The following is a 21,890-nucleotide window of genomic DNA, read 5'->3' as shown; positions in this document are numbered from 1 at the left end:
AATAAACTAAATCTTTTTGTAAAGATGAGTTTTAAGCCAGCAATTTATCTATTCAATATTCAAAATTTTGGGAAGGCCTTATGAAGAAGGTGATTTTCAAGGAGAAGGAGAACAGAAGTTTTAAAAATTTAAACCATCTGAAAACGGTTCAAGACCCAACTTTCTATCAGTTAAGGAATTAAAGGGAAAAAAATGGGTCTGGTACATGTTCATTGCTGATTTTCTTTATCTTCTTTCCCTATTAGTATAACCCTTGAACCAATTCATATGATTTTCCAGGTATAGCAGTATTCAACCTGAAGCCTATAGGTGCTAAGCAAAATTTGGACCTGTTGCTCAAAACTAGCAATATTTTGCAAGAATGTAGTCTTTAGCCTTGCAGTAAATTCTGGATTTAAAAGTAAATAACCTTTCCAAACTATAATTACGGGATTAGTAAACAAAGATTTAATGGAAGTAAAAGACACTCTAAGAAAAATATGCCAAATATTTTCATTAACTGATCTATTCTGTGAACAATAAACAAAATGTATCCAAATCTACAATTGTAAAATTTGGCACGTCTCCTTTTTCAAAGCAAGTATGCTTTACACAGTGGGAGACAGATGGTTCCATGTTTTGTATAATTTAGTTTGCTAGTTTAGATCTCAGTTTGTTATCCAGATGTTTGATGTTGTAATTGTGCTATATTCAATTATTGATCACTAACGAAAAGGAAATTAGAAACAGCATATTTTAACAATTAGGTTTGAAGATGATAATGTGTTTCTGACTTTGCAGGTGACTACACTGAGACAGATAAAAGTAGTTAGAAATACATTCTGCTTTGCACAGTATAAATTGTGCATGTTCTTATAAAAATGTATTAAATCAAATCACAGTAGAAAAAAACCCAAAATCTTGTACAATTAAACAGAAGAGGGTTCTATCTCCCAAGATTTATTGATTAGATTCTTTTATAATATTTTTCACTAGTAATCTGCTAAAGGATCAAAGTAATCTATTTTCTAATAACGTAGCCTACAACAAACCGTCCAGGACTTGAGACGATGAAAAACCAAGGAATCATAGCTCATGATTAAGTTTGCTGGTCATGACAAATACTTTTTAGGAGGATGGGAGAACTGATACTATCCAAGCCTCTTTTCCCATCCTCAGTCATTCATCTTTCAAAGATTTCCCACTGTCATCTTCCCACTGTCTTTCTGAAGTGCTTTTTTGCAAGAGGATTAAGAAGTGTATTTAGCATCCATGCTCAAATTCACCTAGGAACCCAACCTCAGATTCTCCATAACAAATAAGTCAACATCTTGGAATCACTTCTAGAAAACTTTTCAAAAGTTCATTATGTAAGTTATCATCTACTTCACATTACTCTAACCCTGTGATGTAAATAGGTCATGCCCAACATTTCCTTCATGATATGGCTGTGCAAGAAGGGACTTATACTATCATGTACCGTAAAGGTTTCTGCTAGCTGAAGCCATCAGAAGACTAACTTGTATACCATATTTATAGCGATTCTAATGATGTGTGTATTAAGTAGCAGTGGCACTTAACATGTGATTTAGAAGAATTTCCTTTTCCACTGGCAGTGGTTTTTTTTCCAAGCTGGCTCCAATTATCTCAAGGAGCTGGGCTCAACATATTAACATACCACTCACACACTTAGGACAGACTCAGGATGGTAAAGGTATTCTGCCTAGAGACCGGCAACTTTAGCAGAGATGTGTAGATACCAGTTCAGGTAACTCAGAGAAGTCAAGATCATATGAAACATAGATTCAATGTCATTCTCTTTTTTTATCCTGTTTTCTCCTATTTGTTGCACTGTAAGAGAGCTACAGTGCTCACTACATTACTACTCCAATCTTTCAAACTACATTTTTAACATTCGCTTATATGGTTCCATTCAGACTCACAGTCACAAAATTCTGTGGACCATCACAGTTTTAGGTTTTGCAAACATCATCTTACAGACTAATGTGAAACATTCTTGACATAACCATTACAGCTGGAACTGAATTTTGATAAGAAATAAAGGTAACCTGAGAACAAAGGCAGTTGCAACTAATGACAATGGGAAACTAAAAAATGTCCTTTTTTATAGCTAATAGTTACAAGGTACTACTTAAGTTTTATTTAAATTTATTATCAGAAGTTACATAGACAGAATATACAACCAGTAATTGCATACAGTGTGTCAAATTCTGCTATGTTACATAAATGTTACATCCATTGATTGCAAAATCCCACTGGCGATAATTCAAGATTTAATCCTCTGAATCAAATAATTTTTCATAAATATTTTGAAAATCTTTCAGTATCAATAGTGGTACTGTTGTTGCCATGTTACATCTTCCAGAAAGAAATCTTGAGAACCTGATTTTGCTTTGAAAAACTGGGGATGGAAAGAAAGCAGAGTAGAAAGGTGAAACCTACCTTTTCACAGTCAGCAATAGCAAATATAATTTAGCTCATACTTAATTAGTTGGCAAGTATATTTTTAAACATTACAGTGAACTTGTTCAACCTGGGGATTCTCTTCATAGCATTGAAGTGGAAAAACTCATTTTTATGTTTTGAACCCTGGTATTTTCTTAAGGAAACATTTTTCTGATGGCCAGAATTCTTTATATTGTTTCATTATTCCAGATAGACCTGTTCCCACTGTTCAAAAAACTCATCAACATCTGGTAAAGTTATTTTGCTATTCTTGTGGAAACAGGCCAAGATGTGCAGTAACAGCTAGTAATTCTGTAGTAATGAAGTAACCATTTCCTGGAATATTAAGAGTTTAAAAATATTTTAAAATAAATATCTAAAATCAATATTGCAATGTAAAAAACAGAGTTCATTGGCTTATTCCTTTAAAAGACAAGATAACAAATGTTGTGTATTGATGGAAGTATTATTATGCATTGTATTATTATCTAGTAGTTAGAGTCATACTATCCACTTTTCCTTGTTTTGTCTCCTGCTTAGTCAGTATGGCTACATCTAAATTGCACCTCAAGTCTGGGCCTGTGTTCATGTAGAGGCTTGCCTTGTGCACTTTATAGTATGATATACTGAGCAAATCTGGGGTAATTTCAGGGAATACCCCCAAAGGAGGGAAATCAGGCCTATGAGGATACATGAAGGGGTATCATAGACATTTAATTTGAGGTGTGGATTGGGTAGTCATGCTGTGCCTTGCCCACCGCCTCTGTGCATTTCAGCTGCTTTGCAGAGGTGTCGTTATCCCAGGATCCCTCCTTGAACGGCCACAAGACCATCTGCTGCAAGGAGCAGATGGAAATTTTGGGCAACCTGAAGTAAGGCTGCTTCTAGGGTTATATGCATACCTGCAGCTGAACAGGGTCAGTGTGAGCCCACATGCTTGCTGATCACAGTAACAGCAGCACAGACATAGTTTATATTAGCATGTAGAAAAGAGATTATAAATAGTTGGAAGATAAATATAAGCTGAGAAAATGGGAAAATCTTTTTAACACTCAATCATTATGGTCAACCAAAAGCTAATGAGAGAGAAGGGAAGAAAAAGCAGATATCCTATACCCCTGCCCCATGCTAGATGTCCTCTGCTCCTCTTTGGGTTTTTTTTTTCATCTTCTTGTGGATGGATTTGTTGATTCAGAGATGTCTTCCACACTAACGCAGATCAAGCTGAGGCTAACAGACTACACTGAAGTATTTTGTTTGAACTCTAGACCTTACTCTAGCACATCTTCCCTTTATTGTATTACTGTCTCCTCTCTTGCAAAAAAAGAGAATGAAAATGTATACTAACTGTTTTAATTGGCTTAATATACATGGAACAAGTCTCATGATGACTTTGACAACTGATGTATTTTTGATAACTACCTGGCAGTCATTTATTAATGTTTAGGTCAACATTTATCCACATTTTATTCCAGGAAATCCTTCTATTCAATCACAGTCTCCAGAGGTGGATGAGCTCAGTGTGGGTATAGCCTGCTGATCTTACCAAGGTTTTGCTTATACTGCAAATTGATAATCTTGGAGAAAACTCTTCTAAGAATACTAAAAATACCACTTATCCTGTGTTTTTAGCTTCACCAGTGATCTCACTTTCTTGACTCYGTCTCTGCATTGGTCTTTTTCTCTCTTATTCTCTCCTTCCTATATATACACATAAATGCACAAACACCACTACCCACACTTGGAGCACTGCCTCATCTGGTCTTCCCTAACTTCTGTCTTCAGCATACCCACACTCCTATATTTTACTCTGGGAAATGTATTTGAGCTTACTTTGCCCATGCTCTAAAATTAGTACCTACTTAGCACTTTTTCCAATGAAGGCCAGTCTCTCTCTCTCCAGGTATCTACACAGAGGAGGGGTAAAGAGCTCACAGGACATAAAAAGCAAGCCCTTGCTCTTTGTGGAGATTTTAAGAATAGCTGATGCAGTCTAGACAGATACTGCAATATTTCCCGCTAGCCCTACCTCCAGACGGAAGAATAGTGGGGGATCATTTCAGGGGATTGTTGTGAGATTTTTTCTCATAAAATTCATGGCAAGGAACACTAGAAATGATGGAATACTCTCTCTCTCTATATGCTAATATGTATACACACATACTTTCTCTAGGCTAGAACTTTTGATTAGGGGTGAGAAAACCTGAAGAAAAAATAAGATTTGTACAAGATTTGTCTTCACCATGAACTTAAAATGGACAGTGTTTTACTAATTCCATTCAAAAAAAGTGAAGTTGCATTGTTTAGTTAGTTGTTTTCTCCTCATCCACCTGCACTGACAGTTCTAGCCAGGAATAGAAAGTAAAAGTCATTAAATAGGACCAGAAAGGACAAAACAAAATGGGAAGTTTGCATTTTCCCAGAGCTTATGGCATATTTTTTGTCTTTCCCACTTCAGGAAAACACTGCTTTACAAACATTTACCACAGGACTAGTGGGAACACGGAGTATAGGGGAGTTACACTTGTTATTTAGAAGACAGACACCTTTTTAGAATTGTGTCTTGCAGTGGGAAGAAAACCGGCTCAAGGACAAGTTTCCATTGCAGACAGTATAAACTATCAGATGTTTCTGTATTGAGTAAGTATGGTTCTGCTGACACAATAAAACAAAAAAATAAATTATCTAACCTCATACCGTATTTTGCACTGGCTAAAAATCTCTTTTCAGGTTCATGCCTGCATAACTTTTAGAGCTGGTTGAAAATGTTGGTGTCTTTGTTGAAGTTTTTAGTCAGAAATATAAAACATCCTTTTTGTTGCTGGATAGTTGCCAGATGTGAAAATTTTAAGCCTGCAAAAATGTTTCATGTAGTAATGTTTTGAGAGGAATTATGAATAAACCAACAAGAATCATACTTAAATGAGGGCAAGCAAAGAATATTTTCCCCAAAGACAACTATTTAGAACTTTCATTTCCATGGAAAAACTTTGAATAAAGCAATGGGAACCTAAGAGTTTAGTAAAAAGAATTCAGGTTGCATGAAGTGGTTAATACAGGTTGCCATTGCTTTTGTCCTGCTACTTGCATCCTCTTTCTATATCCTAATTGAGACACTTCACTAAAATGGGTTATATTAATTAAATTATTTAAAGTGGCAACAAACGTCTTTCCTCAAGACATACAGGATCTGCAAACAATATAGGAGTTTTTTGGTCTAGAAAACACTTATTTTTCTGCACGTGCTGAGTGAAGATAAAGCCACCCAAGTATCATTCAGTTTTAAATAGGTTTTTCTGTAATAGAACTTCATATTCATTCTATCAACATGCAGTGTAAAGGAGACACCAAATGCAGGGTTATTGAAGTTAGAGCCAAAAGTCTGCAGATGATTATTAGGTAATCAGCAATGTATGATCTGCTTCAGAATGGCTAGATTCACATAATGAAGCTGACTGAGAAGTCTAAATCTAACTGTATTCCATCAGAGTTCTCTGTGTTCCTCTGACGAGAGGATGAGAATTGTCCAAGTCTCTGCAGAACTGTACAATTCAGTACCTGGATCAATTTCTGCTTTTTTTTTCCTTCTGCTAAAATATGTGATGAGTCCAGTCTGGGGTCCTTACAAATTGTTGTAGCAGAAATGCTTTCTATTCAAAGAAGGGAGCTGGTGAAGAGATCTTGCCCATGTTCTACATTATATCCTATAGTGTAGAATGCTCACTGTATCACCTTCTGCTCAAGACCACCCTAACCACCACCTGAGACCGCTTTTGTATTTTACTAAATAATTCTGCCATGTGAAACAAAAGAGTGATGCTCACAACAGGGATTCAAGTCCAACAGTTTTCGCTCTCAGAGAAGTGCATTATGTTGTAAGTTAAAAAAATTCCTGCTCCCTCAAAGATGTTCTTCCTGACCCAATGAATCTTGAAATTTTACAGCACAGTTTCAATACACACAATGAAAAATGTTCTCTCTCCTTGAATATTTTCTAGTCTCTGGTTAAAACTCTATCGCAGGCAGTGAAAGTTGTGGGTCTGAAATTCCACAAGCTGGAAAATCCCTGAACCAAAATCTTGTCCATCCTGAATAAGTGCTCTAAGCAGTAGCCTATAATACAAAAGGTGGGCACCATCGCCTTTGTCTCTGTTTCTTAAAAGAATGGGCTCTGCTCAGTTTTTTGAAAGCAAGAGCTTAGAACAGTGCTCTGGATTTTGCATCTCAGCAGAACAAAAGGACCCTTTCTAAAGCACAGAGCAGATTATCTCTGGATTTCAGAAAGGGGGAACATTCAAGATATGTGTCTATCCTCAGCAGTTCCTATTCTAGCATTCCTACCATTTTGTCAGTTTTTGGCAGCTGCCTGTTGATTTCAGGCAGTTGCATTCTCTAAGTACTGGAAGTTTTGAATCTCATTTTGAGGCACTTCATTCTCAGAAACACCGCAGAAGGAACCATGATCTTAATTCAGTGTCTGTGAATTCACCAAGAGAAATGGACAGAAGAAAGGATGCCTCTAGCCCTGGGCTTATTAAAGATTCTATATCCATTGAAGATTGTTTAAAACAAGGGTGAGGCTGCCTCAAGATAGTGAAGGATCTTACAGTTTTCTAGACTCACTAAATGTATCTATCTCATTTAATTAGCTTCTTTGAGCCAAAAAAGTTTTACTATTGAGACAAGCAGGAGTAGCTTTGCTAAGTATGACAAACTTCCTTTTGCTGTCTGTCAACTGAACTGTGATTAGGAAGTACAGGATCTGCTTCATCCAGATATGAGTGTCTTTCCAGTAACAACGGTAACCTCAAAGTGAAAAAAATCCAAGCCTGCAAAACTAGTGAAAACTATTAGGAATTGGAAGACACGTCCGTATCCCTTAGGTTATCTTTGGGAAAAGAGCTTGAGCGGACTTTCTAAAATTTCTCAAATTACCCGCAGCATGTAACAGTTTGATTCTGTTACTGATTTATTCACAGGAAATGGCTTTACAGCATAGCAACACAACACAGACACGATACTTTGGTATTGTGTTCTGGGCACTCACGCTAGGTTTTCCTCTAATATACCAAAAGAGGAATATTTTAAACAAAACATTTCAGAAGACTTCTAGATGTCTCAACATCCGGAATGATAAACTGTCTTGCTACCTTTGCATAATCTGCAACTCCCCAGTAAAGCCACAAGAAAAACCTCACTTACGCACATATTCACCACAGCAAATCATGTGATCAGCAAGGTGGAAATAACAGCCTAAGCCTTATGCAGCTGGAATATACTTGAAATGTAAAGACCCAAAAGATCTTACTCCTCAAGATTATAAATTTATATTTTATTATATTGTATTATGTTACATATAAAGCATACATACAAAACTCCATTAAAATATAAAAGTATACAAAAAGAGATCACCACCTATTTTTCTGTGAATTTCTGAAATTGTTAAAGTGTAAAATTTGTATGTATATGTACTAGAAGGACATAAACACACAATTAATCATGTTAAGTGTTATTATAATCCTCTAGTCCAAACGAAATCTTCAGTGCAGGTTATAACTTTTCTACCTTGTAACTGCATCTGAAGTTGAGCTTTGATCTTTTGGCTTTAAAATCTACACATATTTCACTGTATAGCCACAATTGCCAATTTTATAAAAGAAGTCAGTAGATAGCCTTCAAGAAAACCAGTAAGACCCTATTTTAAGTTACTGCATATCTCATTAAGAGGTATTTTTAGACAAGTATTTTTGGTCCTATAAAGAGGTGCTGCATTATGATTAGTTTGTTGAGTACCACTGTATAATACTGTCTTTACAGTGTAAAATAATTATGTCAGAGCTTTATAGCAGAGCRATTTAGAAAAAGCATGGGCTTAACTTCAAAAAAATAGTATGTTAGTCTTTAATTCTGAACAAAAACACACCACAAGGTTTGGGAGGGGTGAACTGCTGCTGTCCAAACTCAAGTCAAATGTCAGGTTTGAAAAGGTCCCACTAACTTTGTTTGTTTGTTTTCTTTCATTTTTATGCACTGTGGCACTTCCTAGATTCAGCCAGAAGCACAAATATCATACAGCACTAGGAGAAAAGCTCTTCCTCTGGTACTGTAGTTCTGGTCTGATGAGAAACAGGAAATACCAGCAGTCTCATGAGAGTGCCTGTTTTCAGATCTCCAGTTCAAATGATTACACAAACTCATCTGAGCCTAAAAACCTTTTGAAATTTGCCTATTTCTAAGTGAGACACAAATATCATAGCAAAATTCAGTAGCTTCATCACTTTAAGACACACACATAAATGAAGTGAAACACTATTGTTTGTCTGACATCTCAACAACAAGAATTAACTTTTGATAAATATTGAATTGGAAACCTTGGTAACTCAATACACAGATCCATACATACAGAGCATCATTAAGAAACAAATAAAAGTAAACATTTACAAACAGAGACTGGTGTCTTAACTTCAGGATAAGTACTTTAAGATAACTTAAAAGGACTTGATTTTCACAGGTTGCATGGTCATACTTTCTGACAAACAGAATCCTTCAGCATTTAACATTAATCATTCAAAACTTCAACCACTCCAAACCATAGTTTTGAAAACCTCAATAAAAAGCTTTAAAACTCAACAACAAAAGTATTTAATTTCAGTTAACAACAAGAGCATAAGCATAAACATAAGCAGAATGGCTACACTGGTCCCCAGAACACTGAAACATTGCTAACAAGGGCCAATGGCAGATGATCAGAGAAAGAGTGTAAAACCCAGGACCGACAGAGTGATTCTTTTTCTAGACAATCCTCACAGATTTTGGCAATCTGGTAGGGGGCTTTCTGAGATATAGGTCATATTTGGGCCATTATGTTTAATAGCAATATGAACCTATCCTATACATTTTTTAAATTTCATTTTGAAAACATTTATATTTTTGGCCTCAAGATCCTGGGGCAACGAATCTAACAATTTAACTATGCATTGTACGGAAAAGTACTTCTTGTTTCTGTTTTAAATTGCTTTCAGGGTTCCTGTGTGCATAATCATTCTGTACTCACCTTCTCCATGATTTTTTTATTATTCTTCCTCTCAGCCCAACTCTGGTCTTTTTTCAGACCAAAGGGGCCTAGTCTATTACTCTTTCCTTCATAGCTCCTTCTGTTCCATATTTCTGGCCATACTTTTGTACTTCTTTATATCCCAATGTTTACTTTCTGTAACTAAGTAACCAGAACTGCACTTCATGTTCAAGATGCAAGCATATCTTGGATTTATATAGTGGTGTAATGACATTGTCTGTTTTGCTCTCTATTCCTTTCCTCATTCTCTTTGCTTTTTTGGCTGACAATATGTGCACTGATGTTTTTAGAGGCCTACCCAGAGAGTCCAAGATGTCCCTCCTTAATTGTAACAGCTCATTTAAAGTCTATTACTTTGCAGACATAGTTAAGGTTGTTTTTTTCCCTTGTGCATTATCGACATTAAGACTCACATGTCATCTTTTTACCCAGTTACTAAGGTTTACAAAGTCCTTTTGCAAATAGCACTAGTTTTGATCATCCTGAACAATTTTTTATCATCATTGTAGAAGTTTGGCTTCTTTAAGAGTCATTGTGAAGGCCTTTGTGAAAAATTTTGGGAAATCCAAGTACACTTTATCAACTAGACTACCCTCATCCACCTGCTGTTGACTCTTTCTAAGAACTGCAATAAATGAGAGTGGCTTCCCTCTACAAAAGCCATGTTGACTTTTCATCTGTGTATTTATGTATTTGGCTATTAGTTTTGTTCTTTACTATATTTTCTAAAGATTTGTTTGGTAGGGGAGTCAGATTTAGTCTAGAGGCTGCCAAAGCACCCATGGACTTCTAAAGTTTGATATCACGTTTACCACCTTTACTTCCTCAGATGCTGTGACTACTACTGGAGGCAGGTTACACACATTTGTTTGTTCATTATTTTTATATTTGAGCTCTTTTAAAACTCCAGGGTGGCTCTGGTCATCTGAATATTCTTATTCGTTATTCTATTAAACATTTGAATTTGTTCTAAAATACAGTGAGATTGGCATCAGAAAATGAAGTTATATATCCTGCAGGTTTCCTATGTAATTCTGCAGACACTTGTAATATTGTCCTACAGAACTGTTCATTCTCATTGCTTCTTGATTGCACTTATGGTAGTGACTAGATGCCTTATGGCAGCTTACTAAAGCTTAGTTCTAAGACTGTACAACATGAATAAGAAATTTCTCAGAAAAGCTGCAATCTCAGGCTAATTCTTAACAGAACTGCAGATATTTGAGAAAAAAACTAAGCTGAGCTTGAATCATTGACTAAAGAAGTTAGCACAGGCTGTGAAAACTGCAGAGAAGCAGCAAGCATACGCAAAAGCTTCTATCCTGTGGCTATCTCACTGAAAGTGTAAAAACAACCAAGGAAATACAACACCATCAGATTAATATATTGTTTTGAAGAAGTATCAAGCTTTACTTGGGGCAGCTCCTTAAAAATCTTAGGACCTTTGCCATTGTGGCTAATGTTCAAATAATTCTTATAAATTTGTCCAGCTACAGGTTTGGAGGAAGAACATAAACTGATGCACCAGATCAGAGAAGATTGTAAGTCTAGGACCTGTGATTATTATTCCATCTGCAATAGTGCTCAGTGCCAGATCTTTTAGATCTGCCAGCGAGTCAGAGTTAAAGATTAGAATGGAGTACAAAAATTATATCTGTTCTTAACTTCCTAAATCTCATCTCGTTTTTAATGGATGTTCTCGTCATCTGCATAAACTTCTAATACTCATTTGAATCCTCATTACTTCTAGTCTCTTATGTCTTGTGGAAATCAATTCCACATATTAAATATCAATTCTGTGATTATTTTAAATCTATTTTAAATATACTACCTTAAAATGCCATTACCACATCCTGGGTTTTGTATCATGAGAGAAGACATACATAACTATATCACTACTTTTATCTATACTTGTCTTAAATGTAATGTGTTTTAACTCTAAATTTAAATCAATCACCATATGCTTCATATAATTTTTATTTTGCAACACTATTTTTTAGCTCTGGTCAGAATCAAATATGTCAGTACAGCAGACAAGTTATTCTATAGCAACTTGGATTCCCCAGAAACATGAATCAGTACAGGTTACAAGAAAGCCCCTAAACACTTCCAGCTCAAGGTTTTAGGGCCCACAGTTTAAGGTATTTTTGATAGTATTTAGAAAAATATGGGAGCTGCAGGATGATTTTCAGATTAGATTCACATGTCTGTTTCAATTTAGGATCCTTCCTCTTCTGTCTACTCTCTCACTGGTCTGGTTCTATCCTTTCTGTCTTGTTCAGGTTAATGTTTGACATTATTTACATTCTGTAAGCATGCATTCATATTTTTACAATGTACTTTTTTTCCTGTCACTTTGTAAAAGTACTGAATAAAAAATACAATTGTAAAAACCTTTTCATAATACTCTTATAAACTGCCATTTAACAGCATTATTTGTCATCATAATCTGTCCCCATGCAAGACTGCAGCACTGCATACTGCAGTCTTTAACAAATCCTGTCAGACAGTCCTGGTAAGGTTCTTCCAGCTAGAGACTCCTCAGACTGTATTTAGATGTAATCACACTAGGCCTGCATTCTGCCAATTTTCCCTTGGCCTTTGTAGGCTGTGGCACTGGCTTGCCCTGCCTGGTTTAGAATATTTTCTGTACACAGTTTTTCTGTATGTCCCAGGTCAGTTCCTAGGCCTTCCAGACAAGGGCTGACTGTATCCCATCCTCCCTTCCACCTCTGGAAACTCTGGGATTACAGTTCATCCTTCAAGGATATGTGAGACTGAAGTATCACCTAAATGGATCACCTTGTTTTAGAAGTTTTTAAAGTAAATTTTGATAATTCTTTCAGGTCAGGTCACAGGATTCTCAGGAGAAAAGAAATCCAGTCCAAACCCATCCCCAAATTTGCCAAGAGCTTCTTCTCCAAATCACAGGATCTGTCTCCTAGGCAGCATGTATCCCTTTTTCTTGGCTGACTCTACAACCAAACCAGTCCCCTTTATAATAAAAATATTCTCTCTTTTGTTCTGCCCTTCCCAAGCTTCCTGTCTGAGAGCTTCACTGGATAAGTCAACTCGAAGTGTGACAGGCTTCTGCAATAATGGCCTTAATAATGACCAGTGAGAGAGTAGACAGAAGAGGAAGGATCCTAAATTAAAACATGATATGCTCTGCAGCCTGTCCACCTTCTATACTCACAGCTGCTTGCAGGTGGTCTGCTGGTTGCACCAGTTAATACAGTAAGCTATCTAATCTCTGCTGAATTTAGGACTGCACTTGCAGGTCTGCTGTCCTTAATGACCAAATATACTGTCTTGAGGACAACCCTCAAAACACAGTGTAGATAAAACCTTTCAGTCTCCCCCACCCATCTATTGAATCTTGCCAGTAGTGTGGTTTTTAACATTCAGCATTAGAGTGTCATTTCTTTGTCTTCCTTTTTGGCGAATTTCCACATTCAAACCATCATCCCCAGCAGAGCTGTTGGAGAAGACTGACTTCGTGAAGGATGTAGTTATCTCATTGTTATAAGCTGGGCCATCACTGAAGGCAAAACTGAATATAGAGGAGGCAGAACAACTGCCCTAGGCTCCATTCCCTGCCACATCACTGCTCTGTTCACTCACTAGCAACACAACTTCTCCTCTCAGCTGCAATGGGTGAAGATAGGGACAGGGCGGTATGGCGCTGAACATGTACACAGCACAGTTACAGACACCCATTARTGTGGGTTTTGCTTGAGCTGCTCAGTAAGAATCTTGGCTAGGAGAACTGCTTTGCTGCTGTCATTACTATGCAAAAGTAGCAAAGTTTCAGAGTTGAACTGCAACTGGAGCTCAAGAAGATGAGAATCCCTCCCAAACTTTTATTTAAGGGCATGATTCGCACATTCCTCTCAGTCTAACTCTGAAGACACCTTCTCTAGTTTGCCCACGCTTATATCCAGTCAGAACACCAAGGTGAGGATGGTGGGACTATATGCATCTGTAAGGCATCAAAGCCTGATGACCCTCCATTGTCCTACACCTGACACAGAGGCCTGACAACATCTGGCTGACTCCACAGACATGGAAATGTTCCATTATACAGAGATTCATGAATGGTACAGTTCCCCAAATTATAATGGTGTTGCATATGATAGATAAGATGTAAAATTCAGAGCTAAAAGCAATAAGGCAGTGAGGAAAAATACTGTTATCTATTATTATTATTTATTGTTATTATTTTATATAGTACATAGATGGTAATCAACCCTATATTATCAATACTGCAATCCACTAAGCAGTAGGCAGAATATGTACCTAGGCAAAAATTAGGTAGGCTTTGGAACTTAAATATAATCTTTCACTATTCGTATTGATACATAGGTCTTTAAAACTGAATTTTGATCCCTGAAACTGTTTGCCAAAACTGAACAGAGCTAAGTAGAGTTGCCCCCACTTTTTTTTTAAGTTGATAACAAAACAACTGAAGTTGGATGGCAAAGAAAAAAGGTCAGAGTCTCACTCTATAAGCCCTCTCAATACTCCACACATATGCCTCTAAAAATATCTATTTATCATTATCTTCTATATTACATTGAGATCAAAGCATGATAATGACTGAAGACTATAAAAATACAGGCAATATTATCTGTAATTTATTTGGTGGATAAAAGATAAACAGAAAAATGACATATGAACTGCAGTTTCCTTATCTTTTTTATTATCAACCCACTTTCTGTCAGAAGGCTAAATTTTGTGGAAAGTGCATTAAAAGCAATTTTGCAAAAGGCCATAATTGCAACAAATGCCAGAATTTCCTAACTAACCTGGGGGACTCTTCAATAAGTTATAATATCCTGTAGATGACATTTCTCTATTAATAGTTACAAAAAATGTCCTGCTCTTTATAACACATGCTTACGGCACATATGGAAGTAATTTCCTGTTATAATATTATCTGGACTACTAAAAAGAAGACATTTACTTCAAGTAGGTATGATTGACAACTTTTCTTGTATTTTCCAGCAGGCCTAGATATATGATATGAATGCTCTGCAGAACTGTATGATTTACATCCTATTTACTACCTCTTTAATAGAAACAGATTTGTAGCATGATGAAAAAAATTATTAATACAGTCAAAATGCATTTCTCTAGTAGGAGACAAATATTATTATACAACTACATGTGTAATAGCTACCATTTTTATTCTTCAGAAGAGTTTTTGTTAAAAAAATATTATTTACTTAATATATGTAGAGTCTTTCAGTTTAGCAGATATAATTGTTTTGTTTTGTAAACAGAGATTAAGCAATTAAACTGAAGTCATTGGAAGTAGTGTGTCAGTCAGAAGTAGATTGTGGATTCTCAATATATCTTGTGCTGCCATAACTCTAAATACTGTCAGCCTTTAGTATCATTTTACATCTGCTGGTTTGCTTTCTCTTTAAAAGACAAACCAAAACCAGGAGATTAGTAAAATAAAGTCAATTCAGAGGATCAAGCTTTTAGACACAAATATTTTCTTAAAATTTTCTTAAATATTCTCTTAATTTCTTAATATTTTCTTAAAATTGGTAGTTCTAAAGCCAATCAAGTGTTAGTACAAGACGTAAACTGATTGAAAACAGTGTTATAATCAGATTTAATAATGACTTATTTATACTGTATAAGATACTTAAAATGAACAAGTTATACAAATACACAGTAGAATGAACAACAACTATTCTGAGAAAACAGATGAAGTAGACAGTTATTACCCAGTATTTACTGCAATCCTGCTGGCCTGGCTGTATCTGTCATTTGAGTGGTTTGCAAATGATATAGCTGCATCAGTTAACATTCTCGTTATAGATGCAGTTATACTGGCAAACCTAGACTTAAGCTGGAATATCTTATTTGGTTGGAATAAGGGAAGCACTACAGCATGGCAGGAGGAACAAAGCCATCTTGCTACTATAAGCTGCATTCGCACATGAGAGCAGTAGCAATATAATATGTAGTTGCAGTAAATATACTACCAAGGCACTCCTAGTATAAATCTGGACATGTTTGTGCTTAGAAAGAGCGTGAACTGAATAGTACCAGTGAAGTGCCTCATATATCCCTAAAAGAAGGATATAGCTTGGAAAGTAAGAAGCAGAGAGAGAGATTCCTAACTGTAGAGAAATTAGCCAAATTAATTGTAAAGTTGGAGGCAATGACTTGAAATGCGTTAGCATTTTAGTTGCTGAGAAAGGTTTTCTTTTATTWAAAAAAAAAAAAAAAARAAGAAGAGAAAAAAATAGAAGCATCTCCAGAGGTTTACTGCTAGCTTAGTTTCTGGTTTGTGACAACTTGTTTATATCAGCTGCTGATTTGCGTCACTGGCTTGGCTTTGTGGTTGTATCTGGGGCCTGATGGACACCCTGGTGCATTAAGAAATTCACCACAACAGTACAGCATGTTAAGATCAGATAGCACAACCTAATGTTTTCTTAAGCACACACACCACACATAACCCTACTAGAAAATTACTGGAGGCAGCTAAGAGAGGCAGATTATCAGTTTGATGCAAAACAGGTTTAAATTCAGATAATGAGATTTTCCATGCAGCACCAAAAAAAGTGCATGCCAAATATTTTTAAGTGTATATTAAGGTACATACATTTTTAAAAAGAGTTTGTATTTTTAGGAATCTAGAAACCTTACATCCCTTCACTTCCTCTGAGTTTTTAGTATGAGCGTCTTGAACCACATATTCATATGCATATTCACTGTGGTATGCAGGGAAATTTCTGACTTTAAGATGTAAAATATTATTTTAGTTATGGCTTTAATTATCTACTTGGATATAAAAAAAACAAATCCAGAATATTTAAGCTTGAAAATCTGATCTGGTCATTTTCAATACCGAGTGCAACATACTTTAGATGTTTTTCTTAAAAAACACAATTTTTTAATATATTCACAGTATATTAGGGTGCACATACAGCAGAAGTCAACATTAAATTTTAAGCTATGTGCCCATGATTAGACGACACATGTTCACACATACTGAACTGCTTAATGAAAATACCTATCTAATTGAGCACTTTAAAAATAAATAGAAGGTAGTGCATGAAGTCATCTTGCTATACCAGAAGTTATGTAGCTGAAAAGGCTGAGCAAGGACTACTGGAGTTCTGAAGGCAGACTTCAATAGAGCTAATACCAGTTTACTTTAGCTTATGTTCTGCTTCACGTTTTCTGTCCAAATTGCCACGACCAAACCTTATAATTCTTGCTACTTTTGCGATAGTTCGTAGTAGGCCCAATGAATAAACACACAGAGTAGATGTCTAAAATCTTAACAAAGATATTTTATAAAAGAAAACAAAATGCTTTCAAAACCCTGCTTGCTTTACACAAGCTTAAGAAAAACTGAAAATAGTTCCAAGACTTAAAATATTCTATTAAAATGTTTCTGAAATGAAACATATGGATTTTCTGCTTAAAAATTACTTCGACCAAATTTGTATTAAAATATTTGATTCAAGATAAACATTACAATTTTGATCAATCTCTCGTCTCCTTTAGAAATTTCTTTCTGCAAATTTCAAAATATTTGATTGTTGCCCAATTCGAAATGAAGTCAAATTCTGAAATCTCAAATTCTTGAGTAAAGTAGAATGATGATCCTCTAGGTTGTTCTGATAATATACCATATTTTAGATGTGGGAGCTGAAGTTCTAGAGATCAAACAATTACTCCAGGAATGCCCACCAAAGCAAAAACTTGTGAAGAACGATAATCCAACTTTTAAGCAATAGGTCCATGAATAATCCAGTAAAAAGTGTGTTCCAGTCCATATTGTCTACATATATTTTTAGGAAGTATGTGGGTCCTTCCAGCAGAAACAAATCACAGTTTATTTGCATTTTCTTTTTCTTGTTTTGGCCCTCATTAGGAGAAATAGAAATGGTGCTGTCACCTACAGAGAAAATAGAGGGAAAGATCATATTAGAGCTACTAGAGCAGCTTTACACTTCCCAAAAGATTCTACAATGCAGGAACAGCTCCTTAAATAGTGAGTATAACATCGTGGGAGCTGTGCAGTGTTGCTGCTGTGGACTAAGAAAGCTGACCTCCATACCTGGCCAAACACATACGTTCATTCTCATCCTTAGAACCTTCCCTCTTTTTTTCCTCGCTTATGTGTTAATATTAACACAAAGCATTATATGGCATCCTGATCGAAAGGTATTAGATAACCAGTAATGATCACTCTGGACCAATACTGAGAGCTTCAAGAAGATTTGGAACAAATGGCATCAAAGGAAAATAGATCACTTGAATTGGTTTACAATGTTTGGCCTGCATTCTGAAGTAAGTATCAGATTATGTGCAGGGTTGTTAAGATTTACTCTTTCAGAAGTATAATAAAAAAGCAAACATTAGAGACAATTTTAATTGTCTTTTTAATAACCCCTGTAAAAGCATATTTGAGAGAAGCAAAGGAGTTCTGATTTCATTCAACACCTATTTTAAATATTTCCACATCTCTCTGTATATATCAGGACTCTTCAGCTCTAGAACTGTGAACAAAACATAGCTTCTGAAAACACGAAGTGTTAGCACAGCTGGTGGAGTCTGCCACACCAGCTGGAAGAGGCACACTGAGGGTCTGGTGGGTTAAGAACAAGCCAGAAAACTGAGTTAGAGTAGCTTTGTGGTTTCAAGGCTGTGGCATAGACTCTGGGCTTTAAGGTATTCTAACCCTGTTGGCTCCAAAGCAGGAAAGAAGAAATCGGCTACAAATGAGGAAAGGGACAATAGGCAGCATGTCACCCATAGCTCAGACTGTGCCAACTGTACTGAAGATACCAGTATTCCCCAGATATCCAACTCCAGCATGGGGAGGATGGGAAGAACAGATAAAGGATGAACAGTAGTATCCAATGGCATTACTTTCATTGGATCTGTGCACCAAAGAGCACCACCACCTTATCYGTGTGGGAGTTATGTCTCTAGAGGGCTCTTCTGCTCTCCACCACTACACTGAGTTAGGAGTTTTGCCTTCTCCAATTCCTCAGGTCCCTTTTGCTCCTAGTTCAGCCATCTCAGAGCGTTTCCCTGGTTCCCAACTTTCAGGTCCTTTCAGGCCTCCTTAAAAATAACTGAAGGGCCATGAAGTATGCCGTTGTGACAGTCAGAGAAACTTGGAATGGAGAGTTTGCAAAAATATTTACTACGTGAACTCCCTTCTGCCTGTCTTCATAGGAACTGAACTAAGCGACCAAGGGTGAAATTTGAAACCAAAGGTTCTAACGCAATCCATAATTGAACAGAAAATCAACATGCCCTGAAATGACAACTGAGAAGTTATGTCAAAAGCACAAGTCTTCACTGCCTTTATAGCTTCTCAGTCTTTCTTTCCAATTTGTTAAAGTAGGTACTAATTGGATAAGAAATACAGAAAGATGACTCTACCATGCTTTGCAGACAGTGTAAACTACTTCTATTTAGTTTAGAGGCTTGACTACAGAGCAAGAATACTCCTACAATTGGTTCTACTATATGCAATTAAACCAGCATTAATAAAAGTAGGAACACTAGTGCAAGCTGACTATTGACGTACTCACTATTGGTCATTTACTTTGATTTAGCAAAGCTGGAAAATAAAAAAATCAAGTCAATCCTTCAGTCCAATAATCCTCTCTATCTGAAGCCAAGAAGTGAAATGTGACTAAGCTAACAGAGACACCAGCTCTTTTAAGCTCTCCTAAGCAGTTCAAGATAAAAGTTAACTCTTGTCCATTTAAGTAAGGAACACCAGATGGAATCCTTTTTACTACTGATGGGGATTATCCTCCCTGGAGACAAGTAGATATTCTCTCATTGTGAAAGCCATGTGGCATATATAAAATGGAGAGAGCTTGGGTCCAGTGTAAAAGCAGTAGTGGAATACAGGCAGGGTTCTGGAGCTCCATGACAAGAGGTCTCCTAAGACCCTGAAACTAAAAACTGCCCTGGCCGAGAGGAAACAGCAGAATCATTATTGCCTGATCCTACTTAGTTTTGTGAATGTTCTGTAAGGAAAGGTAAATATAGCCTTCCTAACCATGGTTCAGATAATCTGGCCCTACAGCATCTCTCTAAAATGTAAAAATTAATACAGGGGTAACGTGCATCCTAAGATATCACCCCCCAACTGTGGCTTACAGAATATCCATTTAAAATTGTTCAATCCACAGCTACTGTCTAACATGCATATAGAGTTTTATTCAATGTCTAGTAAACAACTGTCCTTCCTCATCAGAGGGGAAAGGATCTTGCTTCATCTTCTTGGTATATATACAGCATGATGGTGATATAGTCCATTATTATCTGTAAGCAACAAACCTGGATATGTGAACATAAAGCTCAGCAATTTTTGTCTCTGAGCTCCCAAGCCAAAGAGGGAAGCTCCTGTCACTATTTGCATTAATGGTGGAGTGAGTGGATGGGCATGCCAAATCATATGCGGTCTGATTTTTACTACTGATAAAAAGATTTCGGAACCTTTTAAAGTGGCTGTAATGCTCATGTTCATGAACTGATCTTTGAGAAATATATTCCCCTGAAGCCATTTGCCTAGGTACCTGTTAAATACTGGACATCACAGAAATACATGTATCATAAAGTGTAGGTTGATCAGACATGCCTGAGAATTTGGACAAAAATCAATTTTTTATAGGAACACTACTGACTCCTAAAACTGAGCTTGTGTCTTGGCTGAGAGGGAAATCAGGATGGCTCTTACAAATTCTAGACACTGGGTTACAGTAAAATGGGCACTTGTATGCACTTCAAAATGCAAGGAGTCCAATAAGCTCAAATATGTACTTAAGACTGACGATAATGGATCTATGTGAACTAGGGTAAGAATATTAAGTTAACCTATATCTAGAGAGTGAAGCAAGTATTCTCAAGGCACTTAAGTATTTTTCACAGACTGTAAGGCTACGTCAGTGCTTGTGCTGAAAAGGTCTCTCCCCTCACACTGCAGTTCCACGGTATCTGATTGGGCCTGTCTAGGAAAGCCCAAAGGCTGGAGCCAAAAGAAATTTCCAAGCACCACTTCAAATGGCAGGATACAGACTACAGTACTGCAGGGTTCAATGAAGTTTTAAGTGTTGAGGGGGACAGCCTTTGCCAACAGCAAAATAGCATCTTGGTGAAATTTGTGCAGCTGCATCCCCACAAACAATGCCAGATAAAGCATTTCATGCCAGATATGGCAAAAAGAGCCTGCTCGCTTTATATGCATAATTACACCAATGACAACGAGAAGAATCAAGAACATTACACTGATGCCAATGAGCGCGTTGCCAAGTTGACATCTTTGATGATGTTTCTGTAATGTAAATCATGCTCAAGAGAGTTTATCAGACTCAGGAAGTGCAGTCTCTGTGGAGCCTTGACCTACCAGAATGAAACGGAGCACAGAGAAAGTTACAAAAAAATATGGAGTATTTGCTACTCCTTCATACCAAAGAGTGGAAGGTGAAGAAGAGCTTGTGGGGATGCCCTATCTAGCAAAAAATTGTCTCACGGCAAATGTTTGGGCATATGTACAGGGACAGTGTAAATGTAGATTAGTGAAGGATAATATGAAGAAAAATACAGCTTTGCTGAACTACCTGCCAAAGATCTTGCTTTCTTTAGGGATGTTTGTCTAGAATTTCATTTTGTAAAGCTGTTGCAAATAGGAAGCATACAGTTTTATGAGAAGTATGTAAACAGGTCAGGATGACAGTCATATGAATGGATAACTCATTTTAAGACAGAGCAGTCAAAATCTATATAATGAGGTTGTTGATCAGCGTAGGTATTTAACTGCTGCCAGTGTTCCAGAAAGAAAACAGTTTAACATACCACAGTACCCAACTACTGGCTTGGTAACCACTTTAGGTCAAAGATTCTGTTTGAATTTCCACACAGTTTAATGCAACACAGGTTTGGGGCTCAGATCAGAATTCTTTTCCTTGGTCTGCCAAGGGAACTTTGACAAAACACTATGCCACAGTTTCCCTTCAAATCAGGTATAACTCAATACTTATGATTATTTGCAAAGCACTTTAAAAGCAATTGATAAAAGTGCTAGAAATCATTCAGGTATCATTACTTGTAGATGCTTATTTCAATGCATCACTTGGCATGCTAATATTACTAATGCCATTATTTTTGTCTAAACACATACATATATTCACCCAATTTCTTAATCTAATAAGTAAACTCTTGTAAGTTATCAGAATTGTCTTTCTAGTACTGTTAGAAATTCCTGCATGATGCAGAGTGGTGCTGTTCTCCCCCATCATTATTTTCCAAGTGTTTTTTCTCAGTTTAATTCATTCGCTTCCTTCATATATAAGTTAGGGGTCTGACA

The 21,890-nt window shown here is 36.6% G+C and overlaps 1 long non-coding RNA gene across 2 annotated transcripts in view; it reads right to left on the bottom strand.

The window, feature by feature from the left end:
• LOC112970153 overlaps nt 1-21,890 on the bottom strand; it is a 62,880-nt gene that overhangs the window by 8,475 nt on the left and 32,515 nt on the right. The window contains exon 3 of one of the 2 annotated variants that reach the window (XR_003254907.1): nt 15,759-17,453. The exons of the other annotated variant lie outside the window; for it this stretch is intronic. This is a non-coding gene — a long non-coding RNA (uncharacterized LOC112970153). Of the gene's footprint in view, nt 1-15,758; nt 17,454-21,890 lie in introns of those variants that run through there. 2 annotated transcript variants of the gene reach the window in all.

This window comes from Apteryx rowi, unplaced genomic scaffold, assembly GCF_003343035.1.
Source record: "Apteryx rowi isolate R43461 unplaced genomic scaffold, aptRow1 scaffold_381, whole genome shotgun sequence".
In the NCBI taxonomy this organism is placed as follows: Eukaryota; Metazoa; Chordata; class Aves; order Apterygiformes; family Apterygidae; genus Apteryx; species Apteryx rowi.
Note: the sequence above shows the minus strand (reverse complement) of the source record. Positions and strands in the feature narration are given on the sequence as shown.